This window comes from Bos javanicus, chromosome 23, assembly GCF_032452875.1.
Source record: "Bos javanicus breed banteng chromosome 23, ARS-OSU_banteng_1.0, whole genome shotgun sequence".
Lineage (NCBI taxonomy): Eukaryota > Metazoa > Chordata > Mammalia > Artiodactyla > Bovidae > Bos > Bos javanicus.
Genome location: NC_083890.1, coordinates 47022586 through 47035931, shown reverse-complemented (window position 1 = coordinate 47035931; position 13346 = coordinate 47022586).

The window sequence follows — 13346 nt, the reverse complement described above, 5'->3', positions numbered from 1 at the left end:
AGAGGTATCTTCTGTCTTTGTAATGCTTTTAGAATGTGTTGGGAAGAAGGAGGAGAAACAAGTACAGAATGATATATAATTTTCTTGAGGTTTGTTTTCTTGGGGAAAACAAGCCAAAACCCCCTAGTTCACCTAGTGATCTGTAGGAAGCCTTGCCCATGGGGAGACCTGTAAACTAGGACTCGGGATGAACAGCAGGTAGACCAGATGGAGGAGGGGTTTCCACAGAGAGGCAAGAGCAGAGACAATGGCCAAGAACAAACGAGTGTGAAGATCAGGGAGGTGTGTTTCATGGGGAATGTGAGGCTGCTGGCAAAGCAATGGGAAATACTGAGCCCGAGGGTGACCTGATCATATGCATCTCAGAGGCATCACTCTGCTGGGCCTATGAGTGGAGGTTGTGGGCAGGGTTAGAAAGAGGGGAGATGAGGCTAGAGGATGGGGCACAATGAGGGGTTTATTCAAGGGATTCAAGGCAGAAACAAAGGATGGAACTAAGGAAGAGGGAATAGAAAGGCGTTGGGCGGATACATGGACTATTTATAGGAGACCAGGTTTTTATTTATTAAATAAAAAGACAAGGGGAAGAAACGAGGAAAACTCTTAGATTCCTGACTCAGGTAACAGGATCGAGAGATGTCCTGGACACTGATTTAGGAAATGTGAGAGTGGGATTAGATTGGAGGTGCTGGGAAGGAAATAGCTGTGGTTTTGTAAATGTGAGATTGAGGTGTCTGTGCAGATGACCAGAAATCAGTTGACATCCCTTACTTCTGAGGATCCAGGGCGTTTAACAGGTTCATCCAAGGTTACATAATCAATTAACTGTGGGCCTCGGACCCTGCTCTATGTTACCCTGCATCTGAGATTGAGGCACCATTATTGAGTCACGTGGGTACAACTGCTAGCTTAGCATCACCTGTCCACAGGTGTAAGGGACTTGTTCATTCACACTGCTGTACTGAGTCCCCCTCCGAGGCTGGGGAATGAGTAGAACAGGTGTGTGTTCAGACTGCAGGGATGAGGCAGGAGGTAGCTGGCCCTGGACAGGAGCAAACCCGTGGCTTTGGTTTCAAAAGCCTCATTTCTAGCTAGCTGGACTGGAGATCACTGACAGATGTAGTCATAAAATATGGGAAAGAGAGCGACTTATTCAAAGGAAGAAACTCACCTGGACTCCATATATAGCGATTTTCAAGAGCTGAAGATGAAGCAGGCAGGTCACTTTTGAGATTCTTTGTCTTTTGAACCTGAAAAGCACAATATTTCAAAGAAGACTAAAAATCAGAAGAAAGATTATCAATTAAACTTTAGGATTCTCTGTTTAAGTGTGTGTGTGTGTGTGTATGTGATACATTTTCTTTAGGCGTCTGCCTAATGCAAGAATCATGCTGCTGGTAAAAGACCAAATATTGCTGAATGTTACCAGAGGTCTGTCAGTGTGTTGCTGAACCACATTTGGACTAGAACCTAGTTCTCAAGGCATATGTACAACTGGCCAAACGGGGGGAGATGATGACAAGATGACAGGCTAAAAGCAAGATTTCCAGCTGCAGCGGGGCGCCCTCCTGGTTCTCTGCCTGCCTGACTTGTCCCTCTTGATGCTCCTTGGAACACAAACCAAGCATCGGAGTCAAGGATTTTCACACAGCCAGTGTTTGTCTCCGACCCCCAAATTACTAACACACTTGTTCGCTTTCTTGAGTCTCCTCATGAGACAAAATTCTGTACTTGGACAAGCACACTGTATTATCCTTCCTACTTTTCTGTTTTATTATTATTAAGGGAAATAATATAGTCTATTTTAAAGATGAATTTAAGTAGAGATTTTTTAGGAGTTTTTCAAACAAATGAGACTTTTTCTTAACTCTGAAATCCTGAGAGTTTGTGATAACATAGTTTTTGGTTTTTTGCCAATTCATTTAACCCATTTAGAGAACAAATTCCATGAAACCAGAAAGTGGATTTTATTCATTTCTACCTATATGTCAGTTCTTTATTCACTGTTTTATATGTAATAAATATAACAATATTTGCTGATTTAAAGCACATTAAATTCCCCTACAAGTAGGGGAAGAGGCAAGGGGTAATTAATCATTAGCTTTAGTTATCTTCTTTGCTCTACAATTCCCATTTCTGCAAGGCTAGGCAAGAAACACAAAGCGAAGCTGCATAAAAGGACTTTGTGCAACACAGAGGACCACACAGATGTAAATAATTATTTAACTGTATCACTCTTCTGGTGGTATCGTCACACAGAAAATGAAGTACAAAAGGAACTTCACCTCATCCGTAGTCCTTAATGTATTTATTTTTATGAATTTTAAAACCTCAAGTGATTTCTACGGTGCTTTTGAGAATCACAGAACTCTACTTGACAGAATAACAAATAGAGTCAGAAGACTGGGAGGCCAATGACTTAAAAAGTAGACTATTCTAGTGACCTCTAATGAGAAAAACATGGACGAAAATTCAGTTTCTTTATTGCTTCGAAACCAGTGTTGATAACTGCTCTTGTTTTGTTAATAACCTTTTTAAAAAACTAAACCCTAACTTACCCAGATGTCTGTAAATTCTACTATATATATATATATATAGATATATATATATATCTCATTCTTTTTTTTAACCTTGTTAAACACTCTTTCAATGTCTGATCTTCATTGGGCTCAACATTTTTTCCAAGTAGTTTTTCCAATTCTCCTTCTAAAGTCTGTGGAATAACAGGCAGACCTAGCTTTATGGCTCTTTGGTTCACTGAGCTTTGCAGACACGTGTTTTTCGCCGATTGAAGGTTTGAGGCAACCCTGCGCTGAGACAATTGATTGGCATCAGTTTTCCAACAGTGTTTGCTCAGCTTGTGTCTCTGAGCCACATTTTGGTAATTTGTGTAATATTTCAAACTTTTTCATTATGATATTTACTTTGGTATCTGTGATCAGTGATCTTTAATGTCACTGCTATGATTCTCTGAAGGCTCATAAAATGGTTAGCATTTTTAGCAATCAAGTATTTCTTAATTGAGGGGATGACAGAGGATGAGATGGTTGGCTGACATCACCGACTCAATGGACATGAGTTTGAGCAAATTCCAAGAGACAGTGAAGAACAGGGAAGCCTGGTGTGCTGCAGTCCATGGGGTCTCAGAGTAAGACACAACTTAGCAGCCGAACAATAACATTGTTTTTTAAGACATAATGGTATTGCAAACCTAATGGACTACAGTACAGTATAAATATATCTCTTATATTCACTGAGAAATCAAAAAAATTTGTGCCTCACTTTATTGTGATCTTCGCTTTATTGTAGCTGTCTGAACCAAACTGACAATATCTCCAAGCTATGCCTGTATTTTACTTTAATTATTAAATATTATTTCATTTAAAAAGAATACATTTGAATCAGTTCTAATGAGGTGGATTAAACTGGAACCTATTATACAGAGTGAAGTAAGCCAGAAAGAAAAACACCAGTACAGTATACTAACACATATATATGGAATTTAGAAAGATGGTAACGATAACCCTGTATGCGAGACAGCAAAAGAGACACAGATGTATAGAACAGTCTTTTGGACTCTGTGGGAGAGGGTGAGGGTGGGATGATTTGGGAGAATGGCATTGAAACATGTATAATATCATATGTGAAATGAAACGCCAGTCCAGGTTCAGTGCAGGATACAGGATGCTCGGGGCTGGTGCACTGGGATGACCCAGAGGGATGGCATGGGGAGGGAGTGGGAGGGGGTTCAGGATGGGGAACACGTGGGCACCCATGGCAGATTCATGTTGATGTATGGCAAATCCAATACAATATTGTAAGTAATTAGCCTCCAAATAAAATAAATGAATTTATATTTTTAGGTATCGGGAGGGAGGAGGGAGGAGGGTTCAGGATGGGGAGCACATGTATACCTGTGATGGATTCATTTTGATATTTGGCAAAACTAATACAATTATATAAAGTTTAAAAACAAAATAAAATTAAAAAAAAAGAAAAATAAATAAATAAATAAATAATCTATGTTCCTAGGACTTCAGGTCACTGAGCACAACATTCTACAAAAAAAAAAAAAAACAACAGTATTTAATTAATTCTAAATTTTATAATGCCTTATTTTTCATTACTCTTTAAAAAGAATGTTCCAGTTTTCTATTGCTGTATAACCAATCATCTAAAAATGTAGTGATGGGCCTGAAAGAGTAACCATCACTCTTTACTCTCAGGTCCTCTATAGGTGAGAAGTTTCAGAAGGGACTGGGGACCAGCCCTGCAGCTGTGGCTCCGAGTCTGTACTTTGATCAGAGAGAAGGCAGCTGAGTCAGGAACAGAGGTGATGGAGGTGGGATTGAGACGGCTGGGGACTCTCTGAGCATCTTTCTGTCTCTTTACATAGTCTCAGAACCCACCAATATGGTCTCCACATGGGCTATATTTGGCTTCCCAATAGCATGGTAGCCTCGGGGCTGTCAACCTGCTCACTTGGCCAATAAACACTCTAAGAGCCGGCATGCCAGGAAGCATGGAGGAAGTTGTGCCTTGGTCTCTCAGCATTGCAAGCCTCAGAGCATCACTTTGGCTATATCCTGTTGGTTGAAACGGTGACAAAATGCTGCCCAAAGTCAAGAAGAGGAAACAGAGACCACGTTTCTCTGTAAGAAATTTCAAGCAATTTGCAGATAGGTTTTTAAACCGGCATAATGAAAACAGCATGGCTGCTATCTCTTGCACTTGCCTAAGTAATGAAAATCTCATTTCCTATAAATTCAAATATTTAGCAAACAGTTATTGAATGTTTTTACTATGTGTCAGGCCCCAAGATAAGTGCTGTGGGTAAAACAGATGAAGATACAGTTTTAACCCTGAAAGTGCTTGCCTTCTAATAAGAAAGAAAGACATAAGCTGATAATTACAATGAGTAATACCTGCATTGTGATGGCACAGAGAGGGGACAGGGAGAGAAGATGGCTTGGTTCCTGCATCCTGGAAGCAGTAACTTTGAACTGAGTTGTTTTTTTTTTTTTTTTAACTTTACATAATTGTATTAGTTTTGCCAACTATCAAAATGAATCCACCACAGGTATACATGTGTTCCCCATCCTGAACCCTCCTCCCTCCTCCCTCCCCATACCATCCCTCTGGGTCGTCCCAGTGCACTAGCCCCAAGCATCCAGTATCGTGCATCGAACCTGGACTGGCAACTCGTTTCTTACATGATATTTTACATGTTTAAATGTCATTCTCCCAAATCTTCCCACCCTCTCCCTTTCCCACAGAGTCCATAAGACTGTTCTATATATCAGTGTCTCTTTAAACAATGAGTGTTGATGGATTGTTTATTCCAGGGAGTGGGGCTGGAATGCAAAGTTACAAAGGCAAAAAACAGTAAAGCGAGTGTGTGTGTGTGTGTGTGTGGACACAAACAGTGTCTGTTTCTGAAACATGTTTGTGGCAGGGAGTGGCTGGAGATGAGGCTGGAGAGAAAGACAGGGGCTACATCCCATGGGGCCTCATGGGCCAGCGTAGCTGCTTAGCTTTCTCCTGTAGATCATGGGGAACCTGTGAGAGATTTTAGGCAAAAGAGTCATAGAATACCATCTATTCAAGCAGCTGTGGAGAGGACAGAGTCAACAACAGCAACAAAAAGAACCTATTAAAGAAATAACTCTGGAGACAAATAATGAGGTAAATAGCAGTAGCCACAGAGAGGATGATACTAACATCATAAATACAAAATCGGGTCCACAGAACCTGATGAGAGGTTAGATGAGGGACCCGAAAGAAAAAGAACTGGGACGTTTGCTAGTGTGGTCAGCAAGGTAGAGTGCTGTCATCAGCATAGAAAAGGAAGGGGTTCTAGGAAAAATGAGTTAGGTTTTGCTCACATGGAGTCTGATGAGCCTTTGAGACAGATATGATGACTGCTATAATTATCAATAACAATGAGTGGGACTTGGGCTCTGTTTATACATCATTCTTCTTAGCAGTTTTAAACTATTGTGACACTTACTCAGCAACCCTTCAGGTCATGGCCAGGCATACAACCCAGAGATTCTTGCCAAGAATACACCCAAAGATTCCCTGTGAGAAGCTTAAATGCTTAGCTTAATTAATCATGCATCAATAGCCCTGATGAAAGACACTGAACAGCAGGATAATATCAGATACAGATAAAGATAAGGTCCTCTCCATGACCGTTCTTGCTATTTTTCTGTACATTAGGAAAATAAGGGCTTCTTATAGTATGAAAGGGCTTCCTGGTGGCTCAGTGGCATAAAGAACTCGTCTGCAAGGCAGGAGACCTGGTTTTGGTCCCCTGGGTCACGACGAGTCCCTAGAGAAGGGAATAGCTACACACTCCAGCATTCTTGCCTGGCGAATTCCATGGACAGAGGAGCCTGACGGGCTACAATCCATGGGGTTGCAAAGAGTCGGACACGACTTAGCAACTAAACAACAAGTAATATGAAGACCTTTGGGCTCGTGTGCATCTTATCTTAGGGCGCAGCTTACCTTTTTATATTCCAAAGTCTTTGGGATTTCAAGGATTTATTTTATTTATGAATGTGTATGAACTAATTAAATCCTGTTTGGGTTCTCGTACTTAGAAGTATGAAGACAGAGAATATTTCTATTGCTGATGTAAGTAACAGATGTTTAACAAATCTTACTTGACTTTTAAAACTATAACTTGGTTAAATCTTAAATCTTGTTCACTTATTCAGTCATGTCAGAAGCATCACAGAGTGCTGACTAAAAAACATGAGTAATAGAACCATTTTAATTTTGCCAGTGGACAAATGAGAAGACCTGTGATAATCCTTAATAAATGCTACTTTACAATCTTTTAAAAAATCATATCTATGAATTTAAAATATGTGTTTAAAATAACAGGTTATGGTTGACTCTTGCTTTAATACAATCTGACACTTTTTACCTTTCATTAGAATGCCTAGATCATATATATTTAACATAATTTTGATATGCATGGTTTAATTTTACCATCTTACCTTTTTTTTTGGTACTATTTCCTTTTCTTCTTTTGGAATATTAGAATATCTTTAGGGTCTACTTTTACCTCCACTGTAGTCTACTCACTCTAGTTCTTTATTTTGCTTTATTTTTTCACAGTTGCTCTGGAGTTTAACTTATCAGACGCTACCATCAAATAATAATAAAAGAAACTTTTATAGTTTAAAAACTTTACAAGTATCTTCCCATTTTCCTCTATTATCATGTTGTTATGATTATATACTTGACTTCGATATATTTTAAACCTCACTGTACTTTGCTACTATACTTTTTAGACAATAATATTTTTTTAAAAATTACTTTTATATTTAGCCATAATTTTACAATTTCTAGATATCTTCATTCCTCTTTACAGATACAACTTTGTATTTAATATTACTTTTCTTCTATCTAAACAACATATTTTAATCTTTCCTATATTGTAAGACTGCTGGTAATTAATTCTTTTAGTTTGATTTGTCCAAAGAAGTATAGACATTTTTTTTTGCAAGATATTTTCAAAGGGTTTAGAATTCTAAGTTATAATCTTCTCCTGAGTGGAAGCAGAACTGTAATAAGAAAAAACAAAATTAAAAGTTTTCAACTTATTGTCAATTATGAAGCTATGAAAATTCTGAAAATTTTATGAGAAGTTGAAGAGATATTTGAGAAAATAGAAATAAGCAATTCTCCTCCAAATGGCCAATCAACTAAACTAAAATTAGTTTAACAACTAGTTTAAAATTAGTTTAAAAATGCCACATCACTTCAATACATAGTACTGAGTCGGACTTGTAAGCCATCAGGATATGACTTTATTCTGGCCACTGTGAGTATTTTAGAATCTTGTTTATCCCTTTGTTCAAAGGTCTTTTATTCTTCAATGTACTGAGTTCCTACAGGAATATTAAATATGATACAAAAACTTGGCATGATGCTAGACTCAAAACAATGGTGTTTTATCAAGTGGGAGGTGGTGGATTCTTGTTTTTGATGGCTTGTTTATTTTCTTTGGATTCCATCATTTTCTATAAGCCGTCTTTCATACCAACCTCTGATTATGCATACCCTTTCTCCCTTCTACTCATGCAGTCTTAGTCTTATAAAGTTACTTCAAATGCTCTATAATAAAGTAATTGTGTTAATGAGAATTTCTTCTTGACAGAATTAAGTGAATCAGTTCAGTTCAGTCGCTCAGTCGTGTCCAACTCTTTGAACCCCATGAACTGCAGCACGCCAGGCTTCCCTGTCCATCACCAACTCCCAGAGCTTACTCAAACTCATGTCCATCGAGTCTGTGATACCATCTAACTATCTCATCTTATGTTGTCCCCTTCATCTCCTGCCTTCAATCTTTCCCATCATCAGGGTCTTTTCTAATGAGTCAGTTCTTCACATCAGGTAGCCAAAGTATTGGAGCTTCAGCTTCAGCATCAGCTCTTCTAATGAATACTTAGGACTGATTTACTTTAGGATGGACTGGTTGGATCTCTTTGCAGTCCAAGGGACTCTCAAGAGTCTTCTCCAACATCACAGTTCAAAAGCATCAATTCTTCAGCACTCACCTTTCTTTATAGTCCAACTGTCACATCCATACATGACTACTGGAAAAACCATAGCTTTGACTAGACAGACGTTTGTTGGTAAGGTACTGTCTCTGCTTTTTAATATGCTGTCTAGGTTTTTCTTCCAAGGAGCAAGCGTCTTTTAATTTCATGGCTGCAGTCACCATCTGCAGCGATCTTGGAGCCCAAGAAAATAAAGTCTGTCACTGTTTCCATTGTTTCCCCATCTATTTGCCTTATCGTGGCCAACTCTGTGCAACCCTATGGGCTGCAGCCTGCCAGGGTCCTCTGTCCATGGTATTCTCCAGACAAGAGTGCTAGAGTGGGTTGCCATGCCCTCCTCCAGAGGATCTTCCTGACCCAGGGATGGAACCCAGGTCTCCTCCTGCATTGCAGGCAGATTCTTTACCGCTGAGCCCACTAGGGAAGCCCAATGAAGTGAATGGTATTTACAAATTGCAGACATTCTTATGCATTGTCAGATTTTCATTCTTCAAGTCTGATGATTAAATCTATGTGTAATTCTGAACTTGTGCTCTTGTGCTGCCTTACTGCTTATCCCCTTTGGTCACTGAGTCATATTTTACTTTATCAGAGAATAATCTGAGTTGAAGAATACGGGGTAAATTTGCATTCTTACTGCTTTCCAAATAGTTCTTAGTAGGCTGCCTTGGGAAGACTTTTTGAATTAACAAGCTAATTTTCATTGAATATATTAAAACAACTGTTATTAATATTTTTACACTTTATGCATTTTTCAATAACTCTATGCTCATGTTTTCTTATTATATAACTGGACAACTGTTAACTAAAGCAGACAATTGATAACCTATAATAACTACTGATAAAGACAATAACAGGTAGCTGATAATGGGCTTTTAGTATGGGACAATAGTTTCATCTAGCATACTGAATAGGCAATATTAGATATGAATAGTTCTGCAATATGGTTTAATGAGAAAGACACTGGACTTCAGCGTCAGTTCCCATCTAGCTCTGACACTTTCTGTTTGCTTCATTGGGAAATTCCTTTTCATTTCTGGTTCTGTTTCCTTACTTTGAAAATTTTATTATAACCTGTGAACATCAAAGGACACTTGAGGAGAACAAATGGGCTAATGTGCTTGCTTCTAATACAATTAAAAATTAATGCCATTATAATGGTTTTCATGTGTTAATATTACACAATTAAAGATGATGACCTGTAAGAATTCAAAGGATTTAAATAAAAGTCTGTTGTGAATTCAATACAACTTCAGAATAAAATGCACTAACTCAGAATTGCCATCAATCTCATTTTAGGCATGGATCCTTTCTTAAGTCTAACACATATTTTCTCTGTTTAAAGCTTGTTTTCAATATTTTAATATTTTACACAATATCAATTGTTTTTCCACTTGCAATTGGGAAAAAAAGAATACATTGTTATTTTGATGTGCCATCCAGGCAATAAATATATTTTACTTGTGTTGGCCTGTGGATTTGAAAATAAAGGAGCTTTTGTAAGAAACCAAGACATAAAATTTTGATTTGCCAATCTTCCAGCTTTTAACAATTTTAATCCAGGAAATAATTTCCATGTGAATGTACACTCTTCCAATTACAACATTGTCCCCTAAAAACTTTTTATGTATCAACACATTCTTCTAATGGACCACACAACAGCCCAAGGATCTGAAAAGAGAGCTGTTATCTTTAGTAGGAGGAAAACTAATTTTGGTAAAATTAGTTAAAATTTAAAATTTCCCCTAAGAGTCTGCTCATAAGTTAAAGTAATTTTGAAGACATTTGATGATTTTTGCCCTGATGAATACACATTTTTGAATTAAGAGTACAGCTAAAGGAAAACAATAATGATCATACATATGAACCCAGAGTCAGAAATACAGTGATCTGTTAAAACATTCTTCCCAGAATTTGAGAGGAAATATTTTCTTGGGACTTTGGTGCACAGAACCCTTGGAATTAGTCCTTCTGCCTAATTTGAACTCACTAGCTTTGGATATTTACTGATATTCTTAATGAAAAGGGATCCACTGATTCTGACTTTCAATCTTCTTTCCTCATCTGGTGGTAATTTAAAATCTGATAGATACAAAAGCTTCTCCTGGGAGGCATAGTCTAACATGAATAAAGGCCCAATATTAATGTGATTAAAAGAGTATGATCTCTTTCTTTTGTTACAATGAACTGGTAATTCTCTGTAGACATGATGTATGTGGTGGTGGAAAGAATGTAAAATCTAGTGTGAATGTCTGTCACTATGGCCCATAAATCCACTCACTGTGGGGAGCCATTCCACAGCTTCGTCCCGAGATGGGGGCTTTCTAACCCAGTATTTCTCCTTGAGGGGTGGTTTTGAACAAAATACATTCTGTTTAGGAAGTTCTTATGGCTGATTCAAGTTGATATGTGACAGAACCAACAAAATATGATAAAGCAACGGTTACTGTTCAGTCACTAAGTTGTGTCCGACTCTTTGGGGCCCCATGAACTGCAGCCAGACTTGCTCATTCTCCAATTTAAAATAAATAAATACATTTAAAAAAGAGAGTGAAGGTAGTTTAAGAGTCACAAAGGATTGGGGCACCTATGTCTCCACATTGCCATTGTATTAAGGATGACTGATTCCTCCTGTTCTGCTTATTGTCTGTTTATTTGAAGATCCCCTGGAGAAGGACATGGCAACCCACTCCAGTATTCTTGCCTGGGAAATCCCATGGACAGAGGAGCACGGAGGGCTACAGTTTATGAGGTCATGAAGGAGCTGGACACAACTGAGTGACTAACACTCTCACTCACACACACACACAACCTGATTTATACACCTTCAATGGGTATCTTACTTTCTAGAGTAGAAAATATTTTGCATAAAATTCTTACATATTCTCTGCCTTTTATAAATAATTTCTTTACTGAGATGCTGAGAAACTCCCAAACCACCTTTAAGCTCTGAGATTTTGAGAGTCAGATGGAAAAGGAAACTTAGAACTGTTATGAAAATTTCCCACCTAGCCTAAATTGTCATCATCAGAGTTTCTGGGAAACACGATCTCCTATGTTGACATTAGAGATAAGACTGGCCAAACCTACTCTCTTATTCAGTGTTGTGAAGTTTCTCAATCGCAGCATTACTAAAGATAATTTAAATGCAACTTCCTTCTTCTTATCTCTCCATAGACATGACCATTGTTTATTGTGAGTGAATATTTTCTTTTTTAGGAATATTTATTTATAAAGCAAATTTTGTGTGATCAGCTATTTAGTATAGCATGGATATTAAACCTTAGTCTTGAAATTTAATCTAAGTTCAAAATCCAATGTTTACCAAATATTTAGCTATTATGAGCTATAATTTTCTCATATGTTTGTAATGAGTAAAGGGGATGCCATATAGAATAGCACTTAATGCAATGTCTGGCTAGCATAGAGTAATTTATCAATAAATGAACATATATGTTCAAGTGATTAAAACACAGCACGCATGTATGCACACACATGCACATATGTGTAAACCAGCAGTGGTATTAGATTTGCAGTCAGTCTTGTGGAATGAAATAAAGTGCAATAAATGAAATTTTAAAAGGCACTTAAGGAAGAAATCATGGAAAATGAAAACATATATACATTAACCTTTAACCTTCATAGTTAACCCTCATAGTTAAATATAAAGCATATAAATACACATTTTGTTTTCACTTATCTTTAATTAGGACCGTTCTCTATCAGTCAGCTAATTAAATTTTCTCATCTTTTCCTGTGGCCTTTTGACCAAAAACCATCTCATGTTGTATCCTTTGTAAATCCCAGTTTTGTCCTAATTGGAGCAATGGAGAGCATGGAGATACTTGTATAGTATTTGTATAGCAATTTGAGTGCAAAGTCTTTCTTGGAATTTATGATTTTTTTTTCTAATTTTACAATAATGCTTTGCCCAAACATATTGTGACATATTTTTAGCAACTTTCAATCACACATTTTAAAAACATTTACTTTTCATTCAACAGAAACTAAAACTTCTTTTGACACTCTTGTTTTATTGCTTTATGTGGTACACAATTAAATGACTACAGTACCAAGTACCTCTGACAACTGGCTTAACAGAACACACGAATGACGCTTGATAAATGAATAACCACACCTGTGGGAGCGGAGATGTACATCTACGCTACAGAGAGATCCAACCAAAAATGCCCTGCTGGATGTATCGCAGAAGGTGTGGAGAGTTTCAGTGAATCAGCCGGGGGAAGCTGTTAAGTGTTTTTACAGACCTGACCTATTAGACACTCTGTCTCTGCCTTTGCTCTCCATGGTCACAAGATGGCTGTTGGAGCTCCCAATATTGCATCTCTCTTCCAGGTGGAAAGAAAAAAGTGACAAAGATAAAACTGCAGCACTTATATTACGAGTGTAAAGTTTTCAGAGAAATCCTCAGCAGTGTTCTGATTGTTTCTCATGTATAAGAAGTTGTGTCACATAGGTATCCCTAATTGCAACAGAGGCTGAGCACACTGGTGGCCAGTAAAAGGGAAAAATATCAGGATTCTTTTGATAAGAAAAAAGTGAAGTTTATACATAGTAATGAGACTAGTGGTGTCTTTGTGCTTTTTTCGGGTAACAGCTCAAATAGATTGAAGGCCACTTCCTCAGGTAAGCCTTTCCAGACTTCCTATCCCAAGCTCTCAGAGCCCCAGATACATTTTCTTCAAGTAATCTTTCTTTGCGTTTATGTTAATTTGATTACCATTTTCTCTTTTATAAAACAACCAT